The sequence below is a fragment of the Marmota monax genome, unplaced genomic scaffold, assembly GCF_021218885.2.
Source record: "Marmota monax isolate L192 unplaced genomic scaffold, Marmota_monax_Labrador192_F-V1.1 WCK01_AAM20220418_F8-fsc00281, whole genome shotgun sequence".
Classification (NCBI taxonomy): domain Eukaryota; kingdom Metazoa; phylum Chordata; class Mammalia; order Rodentia; family Sciuridae; genus Marmota; species Marmota monax.
Genome location: NW_026693208.1, coordinates 745555 through 763140, shown reverse-complemented (window position 1 = coordinate 763140; position 17586 = coordinate 745555). Strand labels below are relative to the sequence as shown.

Sequence of the window (17586 nt, the reverse complement as noted above, 5' to 3'; positions counted from 1 at the left end):
GAGAACAAGTTACTCATTATTGTTCTTAGTTACTGATATGTGGGGGCTCTTTTTTACCTCAGCATAACCTAACCTATACTGACTGATAAGAGACCAAAGGCTCTTGAAAAGCAGCATGGTCGGTGACATTGTTTTTTAAAACTTGAAAGATTCAAAAATCTTTTCCAACTCTTTAAAGTCTCCATGGACTTTTTGGTACCCCTAATTCCATGTTTAAAAAGCTAATTTCGTGTTTATCTAGGGTGTAGCATTATTTTAAATATTCACTAAGAAGTTCCTAGAACATAGTGAGAGATACCCCTCATTTTTAATCCTTCCTCTGCTCCATCTTCATTTTGTCTTAGACTCTTCTGGATCTCCTAGGGAGTGATAAGAACAGAAAGGGAAAGTCCACAGGTGCTTACTTTATTTTTCATTAACTCTAGATTTGAAATTCCGTTTGGGGAGTAATATTCATCCCTTGATTACCATTCAAGTTCATCCCTCTGATGGGAAAAAAAAAATCTTTTAAACAGACTTTATCTTTTAGAGAATTTTTAGATTAAGCAAAATTAAGCTGAAAATGCAGATATTTTCCATATATCCCCATCCCAAACACTCACAACCTCACCTATTATCAACATCTGTTATGGTTTAGATGTGGTGTCCCCAAAAGCTCATGTGTCAGACAATGCAAGAAGATTCAGAGGAGAAATGATTGTTAAGACAATCAGTGAATTAATCCCCTGATAGGGATTGCCTGTGTGGTAATTGAAGTGATAGGGTGTGGCTGGAGGAGTTGGGAATAGGGTGTGGCTTTGGGATATATATTTGTATCTGGCAAGTGGAAACCTCTCTACTTCCTTATCACCATGATGTGAGCTGCTTCCCTCCATCACACTCTCCTGCCATGATGTTCAGCCTCCCCTGAAGCCCTGGGGAGTGGATCCAACCTTCATGGACTGAGACTTCTGAAACTGTGAGCCCTCAAATAACCTTTTTCTCCCCTATTGTTGTTCTGGTCAGGTCCTTTAGTCATAACAGCAAAAAAGCTGACTAAAACAATATCCCGATACCAGAGTGTTGCATTTGTTAAAATTGATGAACTTACACTGACACATCCTTATCAATCATGTTTTCATTATATATATATATATATATATATATATATATATATATATATATACACACACACACACACACACACACACACAATTCTCACTGTGTCACATATCTGTGAAAATACATATACTTAAAATATGACCTCTGACCTCTCAAGAGCTCACCATGCATTTGGAAGCAGACACATACATAAGAAAAATGTACAGGGTCTTCTCTGAATAGAGCTGAAACAAGTCCCTCAAAGCAGGAAAGAGCTGTTGGAGGCTGTGTCAGGAGCCACTTTGTAGGACACACAGGGCCAGACCAGGCCAGGAAGACACATTCCATTTCTATTGATGAGCAAAATTCAGGAAAGACTGAATCTTGTTCCTAATTCATTTGCTCAGAAAACTTTATTAAGCATGTACTAGAGACAAGGAATGTAAAAGACGTAAGTGTTTTTAATGATCATTCAGCCCAACCCCACACTACACAAAAGAGAAAAACAACTCAGCTATTATTTCCAGAGTTGGGACTCCTGACTTCTTCAAAGACAGGAACTGGCCAGCCTTCACCAAATAAAGCAGGGCTCCCAACATAGCTCCAGCCCCTTCACCAGCCATGCTGGAATTGACACTTTGTACCTAAGTAATTCCCTGCTGAGGGTTTGTCTTCTGTTTTCCAGCCTCCCAGCCTTCCTGCGTGCTGTGCCCTCTACCTAGGACTTCCCTCCTTCTTCTCTTGACTCATGCCTGGTGTTCAGTCATGGTTCAACCCAATTCTTTCTACAGGAAACCTCTTCCTAAGCCCCAGATGAAGCCAAGCACCCCTTCTTTGGCCTACATATACCTTATCATTGATTTGTCTTGCTAGATTCTGTTTTCTCCCCTCTGCAGTCATTTCCATCAAGACTGTCACCTGCTCTGTCCTGTTCATCTTGCTCCAGCTATACAAACTGGTTCACAGGCCCTTCCTTTCTGTTGACCTATACTGAAGCCTAAAGGGCTCCACCCATATCCACCCACAGCCTCACACCTGGCTGACTCACCCTTCTCCTGGAGTGTCTCCTGCTCTGTCATGCTTTCCATGTCCAGCCACCCTGGCCCAGGTCCTCCCTGGGCCACCATGGTATACCAGGCTGGCACCACCTCATCATTCAGGTTTTGGCTCAAATGTCATCTGCTCAAAAAAGTAGTCCCTGTTGTGGCTGTCATTCTTTAGGGACCCTAAACTGGCTTCTTTCTTACTAAAATCCAGATTGATGATTCAGGAGGGGTGTGTTTGTGTGTGTGTGTGTGTGTGTGTGTACGTGCGCATGCCCACACACACATGCAGGTGGTAGGGATGGAATCTAGGGCCTCCTACATGCTAGGCACTGAGCCACATACTGAGTCCTCAAGTCTATTTACCTTATTTTTTAAATGCAAACATGAAAGAAATACCTTCTCCAAGTCTATACACAAGCAATTAGCTTGGCAGGGACAAAATTGCAGAATGTAGACATCTACTATATTTTACTGACTCTAACGTACCACTGGTTATAAGATGTCTGTTGCTTTATGGACCCCTGAGGAAAAAAAACAAACATGCTGATAAACTGAAACAATGCTAGGAAGCTATGAAACAATGCTCCAAATATATCCCCAAGTCAACAACTAAAAAATGTGCATCTCGTGATTGATAAAATATGGCAGTTTCACTTTAAAACAATGAATGTAGAATTCCATAGCCCCTGCTGGCAGCTGTCCAATACTGACCTTCAGGCTCCTTTCCCACAGTCCCAGATGACTAATGACACCTACTGGGTCTCTCTGACGAGACTGCTCTTCAGCCTTACCCAGAATTTCAAGGAGAAAATTGGAGCCATCCAATGGGGACTCATCTACTTCTCAGCTCCAAGCCCACCTGCACATGCTCCTGCCTTCTCTTCCTTCCCTCCTGTCTTGTGAGGAGTGTCTGCCTTTTTCTAGAAACTGGTCCCTTCACAGAGGCTCTGTCCCTATCTCCTCGTCCCTCCCCAAGGACCACACACTTCAGACTTACTTCCTATTCCTGCACTGTCACTCTCCTCCTGGACAGTGGGCCATCTCACCAACATTCAAACGTGCTCAACGTCTCCCCTTATAAACAAGACAGAGCAAAATAGGACTCTTCCTTTTCCCCTCATCCTCCTATTGACCCCATCCAAAGTTCTTCTTCCTACCTACACTTCTGAGCACCTTCCATACAGGCTGTCTCCGCTTCCTAACCTTGCAGTTCTTTCTCAATCCAGTCTTTTCCCTTTGTATGATGTAGAAAACAACTGTACAAACAACACTGATATTTTCCACCTTCACAAATATGTATATAATAATTCGCTGCCCTCAACATATTCAATCACTCAATTCATCTGGCCACTTTTCCCTACTACATCTATGGTAGTGGGATTGAACCCAAGGGTCTCGTGCATGCCAAGCAATCACTCTACCATTGAACCACATTTCCAGCCCAATGCCTGCTTACTTTTGTCAAATTATTTTTATCTTTTGAATTTGTGGTGAAAAGCACATACTATAAAATGTACCCTCTTAATCATTTTTAAGTGAACACTTCAGTACTATGAAGTGTGTTCACATTGTTGTGCAACAGACCTTTAGACCAATTTTTTTAATATTTATTTTTTTAGTTATAGTTGGATACAATACTATTATTCCATTCATTTATTTTTGTGTGGTGCTGAGGATCGAACCCAGGGCCCCGCACATGCTAGGTGAGCGCTCTACTGCTGAGCCACAATCCCAGCCCCTAGACCACTTTTCATGCAAAACTGAAACTCCATATTCATTGGAAAATTCCCTATTTCCACCTTCTTCCAATCCCTGGCAACCAACTTTCTATTTTCTATTTTCATGAATTTGACTTATTTAAATACTTCATTTAAATACAACAATATGGTCTTTGTCCCTTTCTGACTGGCCTATTTCATTTAGTGTAATGTCTCAAGCCTCATCCATGTTGGATCATATGTCAGAATTTCCTTTTTTTCAAGGCTGAATAATATCCCATTGTATGCATATCCCACATTTTCCTCCTCCATTCACCTGTCAACTGGCATTTGGGTTTCTGAAGCTTCCCTTCTTGAATTCTTGAGTTTGTCACTTTCCTTATTTCCTCTGGTCTCCTCTGATGTGGAAATTGCATTCAGCAAGAGACCTCTCCGCTTATATGGTTGGAGAACTCAGGTTTATTTTTGCCGGCAGACTGAGATGAGCTATTGCTCTAAAATTCTGGGCCTTGAGCTGAGGTTACCTGGGGCCTAGGAAATTTGACATCGTTTCTTAACTATTACAACATTGATTTGAATTCTTGGCCTACAGTGACCAAAGACCATGCACAGGAATTTTTGCGATAAGCAGTTCACAGATGCAGATCAAAGTCAAGGAAACACCTGTGAGTGATACCACAGGCAGCAGTTTCTCAAGATAATTGTAAGCTTACATTCCTAACAGAGATATATATATATATATATACTAGCATAGAAATGTTACTATTTAGAGGAGAATTTAGACAACACTCTTATAAAGAGACCAAAGCTGTAAAGTAATATTTGCCTCTTTGCCTCTCCACTGAATTTCTAAGGGTCGAAGTTTGGGAAATTCCAACACCCTTCTCCTCACCCCTCTGCTGTCCACTCCTCTCTCACTCACAGTTCCCTTTATTTCTCTTCTAAGCACAACATTCCCACATCAGCACATCCTGATTTCTATTTCAAAATATATCTCAAATCTGTCTATTTCTTCATATTTCCCTCTAGCCCAGGTCCCCTTGTCTCTGGCCTGTGTTAACACGAACACTTCTGATTGTCTTCTACTTTTACACTTGACCCCTTCCAATCTGTTTTTAAAAATCTCCTATAGCTTGTACTCAATTATATCACTTTTCAGACTAAAACCTGAGTTCTCTATGACCCCCCTCCTGGCCCCCATAGCTGCAGTGCCCAGCTGACCCCAGACCAGCTGCTCCTCCAGGCTCACCTTGCTTCCTCTGTCCACTAAGGTCCAGATATAAGGGTCTTGTTCAGCTTCTGAAACTTGCCCAGCTCATGTCCTGCTCTGGGCCTTTGTATATCCAGTTTCTTTCTCCTCCTCAGCCTTCACTGCAGTGCCTTCTTCAACACAAACACACACACACACACACACACACACACACACACACACACACACACACTCTCATACCTTTGTGTGCCATTTCTCCTCTTCAGAATGCCCTGAAGACTAAGGTGAGGAAAGAGAAGGCTGTGAAAGTGCTGACCTTGCACTGTGTAACCCCAAGAAAGAGGGACTCCTTCAGTGCTGTGTCCTAAGTCTCACTTGCGGCCCCTTAGTCCAGCCCTGCCCCTCTCTTATGTCTGAGGTTCGATACAGTCTCTGGGAGGCTTCCTTTGACCATTCTCTCTAACAGGTTCCCCATCCTTCCTGCCTGCCAACCCTATAATCCTAAATCACTGCTCTTTCTTTGTTTTCCTTCATCTGATTCACCCCAATTTGTAAACATCTTATTTATTTCAGGGTTGTCTGTTTATCCCCTCTGTCCCAGGAAAATAAGAACTGTACACACATTAACCATTTGGAGTGAATTTAAAGCCATAATTACTTCAACCACCCTTGAGTGAACATGGCTTCAAACTCTGTGAGTCTTCTGTCCACCTCTTCCTGCCTTCCAAATAGGTGAGGAGCTGAGATGAGAAGTAAGGGGCCTGGGAGCTTTATCAGTTTCTAAGGGTAAAAAAGAATTAAAGTATCACTAAACTCAGAATTCTTAAAATTAAAAAAAAAAACTTAACATTTAACCCAATATTCAAAATTTAAAGGCAATTTGATATGGTCTAGTGAACTCATTTCTGACAAGCTACAACAAGGCTTTTGTTTCATATACAAGAAAGCCTTTAACTCTTTTTTTTTAAATTTTTTATTGTTGGTTGTTCAAAACATTACATAGTTCTTGATATATCATATTTCACACTTTGATTCAAGTGGGTTATGAGCTCCCATTTTTACCCCATATACAGATTGCAGAATCACATCAGTTACACATCCATTGATTTACATATTGCCATACTAGTGTCTGTTGTGTTCTGCTGCCTTTCCTATCCTCTACTACCCCCCTCCCCTCCCCTCCCCTCCCCTCTTCTCTCTCTGCCCCCTCTACTGACATTCATTTGTCCCCCTTGTATTATTTTTCCCTTTCCCCTCACTTCCTCTTGTATGTACTTTTGTATAACTCTGAGGGTCTCCTTCCATTTCCATGCATTTTCCCTTCTCTCTCCCTTTCCCTCCCACCTCTCATCCCTGTTTAATGTTAATCTTCTTCTCATGCTCTTCGACCCTACTCTGTTCTTAGTTACTCTCCTTATATCAAAGAAGACATTTGGCATTTGTTTTTTAGGGATTGGCTAGCCTCACTTAGCATAATCTGCTCTAATGCCATCCATTTCCCTGTAAATTCTATGATTTTGTCATTTTTTAATGCAGAGTAATACTCCATTGTGTATAAATGCCACATTTTTTTTATCCATTCATCTATTGAAGGGCATCTAGGTTGGTTCCACAGTCTTGCTATTGTGAATTGTGCTGCTATGAACATCGATGTAGCAGTGTCCCTGTAGCATGCTCTTTTTAGGTCTTTAGGGAATAGACCGAGAAGGGGAATAGCTGGGTCAAATGGTGGCTCCATTCCCAGCTTTCCAAGAAATCTCCATACTGCTTTCCAAATTGGCTGCACCAATTTGCAGTCCCACCAGCAATGTACAAGTGTACCCTTTTCCCCACATCCTCGCCAGCACTTGTTGTTGTTTGACTTCATAATGGCTGCCAATCTAACTGGAGTGAGATGGTATCTTAGGGTGGTTTTGATTTGCATTTCTCTGACTGCTAGAGATGGTGAGCATTTTTTCATGTACTTGTTGATTGATTGTATGTCCTCCTCTGAGAAGTGTCTGTTCAGGTCCTTGGCCCATTTGTTGATTGGGTTGTTTGTTCTCTTATTGTCTAATTTTTTGAGTTCTTTGTATACTCTGGATATTAGGGCTCTATCTGAAGTGTGAGGAGTAAAGATTTGTTCCCAGGATGTAGGCTCTCTATTTACCTCTCTTATTGTTTCTTTAGCTGAGAAAAAACTTTTTAGTTTGAGTAAGTCCCATTTGTTGATTCTAGTTATTAACTTTTGTGCTATGGGTGTCCTATTGAGGAATTTGGAGCCCGACCCCACAGTATGTAGATCGTAGCCAACTTTTTCTTCTATCAGACGGCGTGTCTCTGATTTGATATCAAGCTCCTTGATCCATTTTGAATTCACTTTTGTGCATGGCGAGAGAAAGGGATTCAGTTTCATTTTGTTGCATATGGATTTCCAGTTTTCCCAGCACCATTTGTTGAAGATGCTATCCTTCCTCCATTGCATGCTTTTAGCCCCTTTATCAAATATAAGATAGTTGTAGTTTTGTGGATTGGTTTCTGTGTCCTCTATTCTGTACCATTGGTCCACCCGCCTATTTTGGTACCAGTACCATGCTGTTTTTGTTACTATTGCTCTGTAGTATAGTTTGAAGTCTGGTATCGCTATACCGCCTGATTCACACTTCCTGCTTAGCATTGTTTTTGCTATTCTGGGTTGTTTATTTTTCCATATGAATTTCATGATTGCTTTCTCTATTTCTACAAGAAATGCCATTGGGATTTTGATTGGCATTGCATTAAACCTATAGAGAACTTTTGGTAATATCGCCATTTTGATGATGTTAGTTCTGCCTATCCATGAACAGGGTATATTTTTCCATCTTCTAAGATCTTCTTCTATTTCGCTCTTTAGGGTTCTGTAGTTTTCATTGTATAAGTCTTTCACCTCTTTTGTTAGGTTGATTCCCAAGTATTTTATTTTTTTTGAGGATATTGTGAATGGAGTGGTTGTCCTCATTTCCATTTCAGAGGATTTGTCGCTGATATACAGGAATGCCTTTGATTTATGCGTGTTGATTTTATATCCTGCCACTTTGCTGAATTCATTTATTAGCTCTAATAGTTTCTTTGTAGACCCTTTTGGGTCTGCTAGGTATAGAATCATGTCATCTGCAAATAGTGATAATTTAAGTTCTTCTTTTCCTATTTTGATGCCTTTAATTTCTTTCGTCTGTCTAATTGCTCTGGCCAGTGTTTCAAGAACTATGTGGAACAGAAGTGGTGATAGAGGGCATCCCTGTCTTGTTCCAGATTTTAGAGGGAATGCCTTCAATTTTTCTCCATTCAGAATGATGCTAGCCTGAGGCTTAGCATAGATTGCTTTTACAATATTGAGGTATGTTCCTGTTATCCCTAGTTTTTCTAGAGTTTTGAACATAAAGGGATGCTGTACTTTGTCGAATGCTTTTTCCGCATCTATCGAGATGATCATATGGTTCTTATTTTTAAGTCTATTGATGTGGTGAATAACATTTATTGATTTCCGTATATTGAACCAGCCTTGCATCCCAGGGATGAATCCTATTTGATCATGGTGCACAATTTTTGTGATATGTTTTTGTATCCGATTCGCCAGAATTTTATTGAGGATTTTTGCGCAGGGGCCATGCTAATCTTCTCTGTATCGTTCCAATTTTACTATATGTTCTGCCAAAGTGAGCACAGCTTTTAACTCTTAACATATCAACCCTCCAAAAGACCACCAGAAAAATCCATTGATCAAAATGCTACATGTACTAGACTTACTCTCAACAGCAAGAAAGAACTCCACCTTGACTGTCAGTAAGTCCCACAAGAGGGAAAGACAAAGGAGGATATTCATGGGGTTTGGGAACCTTGAAAATCAGGAATCTGGGTGAGATTGGACAGTTTATGGCACATGGCTTGTCCAGGTGGACACAAAACCAAGAAGGGCTTAAGCAAGTCTCGAGAAGCAGGCGATTACTCTTGACAATAAGCTATTTTATTTCATTCAGGGTTTATCTTCCAGGAGCAAATATTTTCTGGAGAGAAGGTGGGTGTCTATGCTATTTTCGCTTGCCTCAAGTTTTATTTCACACAGGGACAGGAAAGGATGCCCAGTTTCAGTACCATTTAACACAAAGACTGGAAAGAAAAACTTTTTTCTACGGCTCTAAAACTCACCCTCACAATTTTAATTTATATTCCCTCTCCTTTACCCACCATCCACCCTTCCTCAAGTCCATTGTTTAAATGGTCAATAGCCTCATTTCCCATCTGAGTCACTAAATGGGCTTTTAAGGCTCCAATGTGATCAGTAGGAGATCTCATTATTTTTCTCTTAAAAGGTTATTATCTACCACAAAATTAGTCACTTGGATAATTTTAAGAGTCTAGTTGTTGGAATGGACCTGGGTGGTGAATTACTCCTCGGGGTAAACGTTTCCTTTCAATGTATTCATCAACTCTCCTCAAGCCACCTCCTTGTTTTCTTTTTGAAAGGGCCAGTCCTTTGGGCTAATTTCCTGTGCCTTTTAATGTTTACTAGATGCTCTGATTTTGTTTTGCTTCTGGCTACACTTCCCAACTCCTTAATGGAGCTGACAGTTCTGCTTTTCCAGGGGCCTGTGTGTCCGTCCGGGCAAAGCTTCATGCCTTCCTTCCTCTGCAGGAGTCCCTGGGTCGTTGGTGGACACTGTTGGCTGGCTAACTGTGGAAGTCCTCCTCTGAGATTAAACAGCAGTAACATGCAACGACGAGTGGCCACTTACTATTTTTATCACCACATAGATGACTGAGGGCAAGAAGGGGTGACATTATAAAGATGCTGAGAGAGAGAGAGAGAGAGAGAGAATAGGGCTAAGATGGCTTTAAACTCAGATTCCTAACATTTCAATTGAAGAAAGAGACTACTGATGCAGAACTTGATTTTCTAAAAGACACATTTATTCCTATTCTAATACTTCCCAGCTGTGTGAACCTGGGCAAATCACTTACCGTCCCCTTCTGTCAGTTTGCTCCTCTGTAAGTAGGGATGTAAAAGACACTAGTATGTGCACCAATTTTTATTCCCTTTTCTTTATTAACGAGCCCTAACTTTTTTTCCAGGGTAATAATGTGCTCTGTTAAAATATATACCTTCCTACTGTGCATCTAGGGCTAGGGATATAACCAAGTTCTGGACAATGAAATGTCAGTTGAGAGGCTGGGGATGTGGCTCAAGCGGTAGCGCGCTCGCCTGGCATGCATGCAGCCCGGGTTTGATCTTCAGCACCACATACAAACAAAGATGTTGTGTCCGCCAAAAACTAAAAAAAAAAATATTGAAAATTCTCTCTCTCTCTCTCTCTCTCTCTCTCTCTCTTTAAAAAAAAAAAAGAAATGTCAGTTGAATTTGCTAGGTGAGGGTTAGAGGAAAGTGTTTTTCACGTTAAAGTGGAGAGAGCGGGAGCAGACTCAGCAACCATGGGTTTTTGGCTGATGTTTTAGTCAGCTCTTTGTTGCTATAACTAAAATACCTGACAAAGACAACTAAGAGGAGTCTACCCAGAGCTCATGCAGGCTAATCCTGTTGGGATGTGTGGAGTATAAATTGGAACAATTTACTTAAAGAACCACTGGACAGAAGTATCAAAAGCATTGAAAATGCTCACAATTTCAAAGATTCAGACCATGATGAGCTGACTCCATCACTCTGGGCCCAAGGTGTGGCAGGACATCACAATAGAAGGGTCTTGGTAGAGGGAAACTGCTCACCTTATGGTAGCCAGGAAGCAGAGAGAGGGGAGAGTATGGGGACACAGGAAAGAAGAACCCTTCTAGGATACATCCCCAGGGACCCACTTCTTCCAGCCATGTCCACCTGCCTACGGTTACCACCCAGTTAGTCCATTTAGACTTTGGTGGACTGATTAGGTTACATCTCTCACAATCCAAACACTTTGCCTCTGAACATTACTGCATTAATCCAGGAGCTCTTCGGGACACCTCATATGCAAACCATAACAGCCTACTTACATATTCTCATGCTACCTGGGATGGAGATGCAATATTTACTTTGTTATCACAAAAATGAAAGCAGATGCTAAGATTGGTAGAAAACAGAAACATAGTGAAGATACAGTTCTTTTTTTTTTTTTACCTTTTGTGCTTGTTTCTCTTATTTTTTTTATTATTAGTTGTTCAAAACATTACAAAGCTCTTGACATATCATATTTTATACATTTGATTCAAGCGGATTATGAACTCCCATTTTTACCCCGTATACAGATTGCAGAATCACATAAGTTACACATCCACGTTTTTACATACTGCCATACTAGTGTATGCTGTATTCTGCTGCCCTTCCTATCCTCTACTATTCCCCCTCCCCTCCTCTCCCCTCCCCTCCCATCTTCTCTCTCTTCCCCATCTACTGTAATTCATTTCTCTCTCTTGTTTTTTCCCCCTTTCCCCTCACTTCCTCTTATATGTAATTTTGTATAACAATGAGGGTCTCCTTCCATTACCATTCAATTTCCTTCTCTGTCCCTTTCCCTCCCCCCTCTCGTCCCTGTTTAATGGTGATCTTCTCATGCTCTTCCTCCCTACTCTGTTCTTAGTTGCCCTCCTTATATCAAAGAAGATATATGGCATTTGTTTTTTAGGGATTGGCTGGCTTCACTTAGCTTAATCTGTTCTAATGCCATCCATTTCCCTGCAAATGCCATTATTTTGTCATTTTTTAGTGCTGAGTAATACTCCATTGTGTATAAATGCCACATTTTTTTTATCCATTCATCTATTGAAGGGCATCTAGGTTGGTTCCACAGTCTAGCTATTGTGAATTGTGCTGCTATGAACATCGATGTAGCAGTATCCCTGTAGTATGCTCTTTTTAGGTCTTTAGGGAATAGTCCGAGAAGGGGAATATCTGGGTCAAATGGTGGTTCCATTCCCAGCTTTCCCAGGAATCTCCATACTGCTTTCCAAATTGGCCGCAGCTTGATATCAAAACAGAGACTCTGCGTCTGACAGAAGAAAAGGTTGGCTCCAATCTACATATTGTGGGGACGGGCTCCAAATTCCTTAATAGGACACCCATAGCACAAGAATTAAAAACAAGAATCAACAAATGGGACTTACTGGAACTAAAAAGTTTTTTCTCAGCAAGAGAAACAATAAGAGAGGTAAATAGGGAGCCTACTTCCTGGGAACAAATTTTTACTCCTCACACTTCGGATAGAGCCCTAATATCCAGAGTATACAAAGAACTCAAAAAATTAAACAATAAGAAAACAAATAACCCAATCAACAAATGGGCCAAGGACCTGAACAGACACTTCTCAGAGGAGGACATACAATCAATCAACAAGTACATGAAAAAATGCTCACCATCTCTAGAAGATACAGTTCTTGATACCTTGCCTGACTCTTTTCATAAGGACTGCCTGCCACCTAATCAGTGACATTAAGAGAAAAAAATATAACACCAAACTGTGTTTTTATTACACACAGCTAAATACAGGATTTGATAATAGTACGTGTGCTATATTGAACATGCCCCTTCTGAAATTCAGATGTTGCCAATGTGTTGGTATTGAGAAGTAGGACCTTTAAGAGGTGCTGGTCTAGGAGACCAAGGTAGGATTTCTAACAGACAACTAGCTTTAGGAACTCAATACTTCATGGTAGAGAATTCATCTAATGGGAGGAAAAAGTCAAGTTGAGATGGAAAAGCTTAATTTAGCACAGTGGTGCATGAGAGTCAGAAGGGTATGAGCTTATTAAAGTGTCCTCTAGTCTCACCTTCATTTCTCTGCCTCACTGTGGACTTGACCTAACGTCATCTACAATAGGAAGCTAGCATCCATACCCAGGTAAACAGGTTTGTCCTGGGTCAGTCTACCCATAATCCATTTGGGCTAAGCTTTGTTGAGATGTGTGGAGTATAAATTGGAACAATTCATTTAAGGAATCACTGGACAGATGTATCAAAAGCATTGAAAATGCTCATACCATTACCCAATTGGTAATGCCACTTCTGGGCTTTTACCTTAAAGAAACAAGATGTTTCCAGGTATTCATGTAAAAGAATATTTATCACAGGGGCTGGTTACAAATTCCAGAGCCTTCTAGAATTCCCTGCGACTCCATGGGGAGGAAACTGGCAAGAGAGAAACAAAGTGCTCAAAAGACACAGCCATGCTTGAAGGAATCCAAGAAGAATTTTGAAGCAGTAATTTCCAATAAACTGCTCTAGCTCCCATGTGGGGGATCTCAGAAGCAGCTCTGCCTGCTCTGATCTCTGTCCATAGTGTGCCCATATGTGTATCTGCCACTGCACCTGGAGAATAATCACTGCTTCCATTTTGCCTCCCAACCCCCAGGAGAAAGAAATTCCAGGGTATGTTCTTTCTAGCTTCTCACCTGTGCTGCAAAGAAGACCATAGCAATATGTGGCCATGATGCCAAGTAGACAACAGATAAGGCCAAAAGAAAACACAAATCTGTAAAACAAAACAGCAACAGCAAAACAATTTTAAAACTGATAACACTACAAAGTTTCTATTTCCTAGGAGTCTTGGTTACAACAGAAAAGTATCATTCAACCAGTCCAGCCATCTACTATATAAGAATTAATGCTGTTTTGTTCTTACCTCAGAGGATGATATCAGTTAAAAGGATGTAAATGGTTACAACATAGTCCCAAGTCTGGCATGAGAACTCCGTGAGCAAATCATTATTCATAATGGGGATTTTTCATAATATACCCCCTAAAAAGTACTGTCTCACTGGTGAGCAGAATTTGTTCACTGAAGCATTTCCATATCACTTCCAGAAACAAGGGAAGGGTGAATACCATTGCACACGGTAAGGAAGGCCAAAGATACAGGAACTTTTCAGTCTGGTAGGAAGCAGGGCCTGTGGTAGGCAGAACAATTGCCCTCCCTCCAAAGATGACTGTGACCTAGTCCCCAGAACCTGTGAACATGTTACAGGAAAAAGGAATTTTGCAGATATTATTAAGGTAGGACAAGTTGGGGCAGAAAGCCTGGATCCTCCAGGTAAGCCCAACATAATCATAAGAGTTCTTAGACATGGAGAGGAAAGCAAAGGCAGGGAGATGTGGCTATCCTGGAAGATTGAATGATGCCTTGTAAGCATTCCACCCTTGTTTGCACTTTTACAAACTACTATATTGGATACGTTTGTGAAAAACTAGTAAGGGGGTGTCCATTGGTGGCTTTGGAAATGGAGAAAAGAGGCCATAAACCAAGAAATGCCAGCAACTTCTTAAGACTGGAAAATGGAATAACATGAATCCCTCACTAGAGCCCCAAGAAAGGACCATAGCCTGCATGCACATTGATTCAGCCTAGGGAGTTCCAGTTGGACTTTTGAGCTCCAGCACAAAATGTTTCTATTGTTCTATGCCACTAAATTTGTGGTAATTTCAGCAGAAATAGAAAACTAACACAGAACATTTCAGGTTCTGGAAAAAAGAAGCCCCAGAGGACAAGGCAAGTACAGGCAGAGCAGGAGATGAGATAAAAGTATTTCCTAAAGTCAGTGCTGAGCTGGGAAGGAAAAGAGGCAGAGGGCTATAAGGGCTCAAAAACACACCGCTGTGCTTAAGGAGATCCACAAAGGGCCAATGCTTCATTTCCCTGGATATATCTGTCAGGTTTCAAGTTTCCTAGGGAGGACTCATGAAAGGCCTGGTTTATTACTTGATGTTGAGTCAAGACAAAGAGCAGTTAAGAGCACAGGCAAAAGTCTAATCAGATAGGTGTGAGACAACAATCTCCTTTTTCTTGGCAGCTTGTCCCAGAAATTTGTGGATAACTAAGTCAAAGGAGGATAAAGCTATTGGGAAAATTGAGTTAGGATGCACAGGTGCTGCATTCAGTAACTTGTTATTGAAGGTTTTTGTGAGAATCAAGTGCATAACAGTGTGATACCGAGAAGAACTAGGCAGGATCAATCACAACTCTGTGCATGTGGGACAGAAGGCCATGAGCTGGGTAGTGAAGACACTCCCCGGGGACCAATGAAGGCTACAGGACAGCACACAGACCTGAGGTCTTGCCTCCTCCTGCTGCCAAGAGGATACCTTGACACCAACTGAGAATAAAGGCAGGTGGGTCCCATAAGAGAAATAGTTTGAGAAGAACTTCATCTTGATTGCTCCTTGTTTTAAACCAGACAAGATCATTGACTTTGAATCACAATGTTTTTTCTCTTTCTTTCCTGCTGTGAGAACAAAAGCTTAGATCAAGATGAAATCAACAAAGACATTTTTACATTACATATATACTCAAGGAACTAAAAATAATTGTTTTATTTTATTATTTTATTTCATTCTCCACTTCCCTCCCTCCAATAGGACTGTTGATAATCTTGGTGAGACTGAGGAAAACAATCCCTTTTACATTGAATACATTTATGTGTCCCCTGTTGTTTTTCTCATACTCCAGGACTTTTATTATATTAAAAATCACAATTGCTAGTTTTGTCACTTGTTCAAAATCACTGCCTAAGCTCTGAACCAAGACTCAGAGCTCTATGTGGAAGGTTTTGCTTTCCCCTAGTGTTCTGCAGACAACTGGCTGTTGTTAGTGGAAAGAGCTGTGTGATGTCACATTGTTCTAACCTCTTAAATAACATGTTTCACACCTAGAGTCATTCAGATAGCCACGTCCTTTCTAGGGTAACATGGTTCCCAGTTTCTGTGACATTATAGTCATGTAGTACCAGGAGGGACACATTAACTTCCTTTTGGACAGCAAAATATTTCCTATTCAGAATTCAAGCTGAAAATAGATTTTCTTTCTTAGGCATGATCGTGGCACCAGTTCTTTCCCCCGACCACTGCTTGGAATGGACTGGGCTGTGTGGACCTTATACAAGGCCCTTGGGGAGAAGCTAGAAGTAGAAAAGTCAGAGATGCCTTACCAGTAACTCTTTGAGAAGTCCAGGGTGCAGGTTATTTTGTGAGTTTGTTACATAAGTAACCATAGAGAGGATTTGTTTTCTTTGGAGGTTGGTTAAAGAAGGAGCACATTAGAAAAAGGAGCTGCTCCCAGATAATCCAGAGCTGTCAGTGGCAAATAGCATGGAGGAAGGAACCAAAACCCTGCAGCAACCTGGGGTTAAAGGATCTTTCAAGGAAATAGCGTCCAGCTATTTGTTGCTATTGCTGTGAGTTGGTTGTTTTCTCAGACCACAGGATCCCCTCTCTCTTCCCTCTGAGTATATAACAAGAGGGAAAAGGCTTTAAATTGTAGTAACAATTTTGGGGGCATCTTTTATAGGTAAGTGGCAAAATTTGAAGTGATTTGCTAAGTGCCCAGAGCTACTAATTTTTGAGCAAGTTTTCAAAGCCAGATTGATCTGATTCCAAACCCTCACCTCTCATCCTCTATTATGTGGCACTTCTCTTGAGGAAGAGGTTGGGCTAGGGGAGTGAGATGGTTATGTCCCAGCTCTGAATGAATTCATTGGGTTGAAGCCCTGCATGATTTATTTGCAGGTTCTACATGTATTTGTGTTTTACTCAAGACAAACCAAAGAAGCCAAGCTTTGACTGCCATCTAGTGGTCAGTTGTTTGTTTTACGGAAGTAGATTTTTTTTTTTTTTTGTCTTCACTGAAAACCCATGAAAAGCATATTTGTAGAGGTGTACACTAAGAAAGGAAAAATGCTAACTAAAATCTTATGTGTGATCATATCACACAGAGGAATCTTAAAGGACTGGGATAACTAAAATGATTGTTCTACCAATGGAAAGATTTGATGCTCAGAGAAGATTCATAAAAGTGGTAAAAAATTTGAATACCCTATTTAGGCTTCTTTCATACTCATTATCTCGAGAGTGCCAATAATAAAGCATATATGATCAAGAGAATAAGCTCCAAAATCACGCTGTCTGGGCTTGGAGGTTAGTTCCATCCCTTACTAGCTCAGAAGCCTTGGTCAAGTCGCTTAATCTTCCTGAATTGGTTCACTCTTCTGTGAAGAATAAAACAACATCACACAGAACTGTTGAATGGCGAAATAATTAGAAAAGTGGTAAGTTGAAACAGTGCTTGTTACATCATACTGACAGGATTCCTATTTCTGTTTTTTTTTTTAAATAAACACAATATCTTTATTTATTTATTTTTTATGTGGTACCTCGCAAGGGCAAGGCAAGTGCTCTACCGCTGAGCTATAATCCCAGCCCCTCTATTTCTAAAGATAAGCCTTGGTGTAATTAAACAGACCACTTAAAATCCAGTATAAAATATTTAACATATTTGAAGAGCCTAACAGAGTTCCTGGAATAGCTACTTAATAACAATTGGTGAGATAGCAGTGGATTTCAACTAGGATACTTAAATATTTGAAGAGGAGAGATGAAAAGGCAGAAGGGGGTCAAAACAGACACAACCTCTGCTTTCTTTTATTAATTCATCTACAAAACATTTATGGAGAGTCAGGCACAGTGGTGCACACCTGTAATCCTAGAAGCTTGAGAGGCTGAGGCAGGAGGATCAAAAGTTTGAAGCCAACCTCAGCAACTTAAGGA

At 40.8% G+C, this 17586-nt stretch overlaps 1 pseudogene; it reads right to left on the bottom strand.

The window, feature by feature from the left end:
* Nucleotides 1-8666: 8666 nt before the first annotated feature.
* Nucleotides 8667-8736, bottom strand: LOC124100528 (U6 spliceosomal RNA; annotated as a pseudogene).
* Between the last annotated feature and the right edge of the window lie 8850 nt (nt 8737-17586).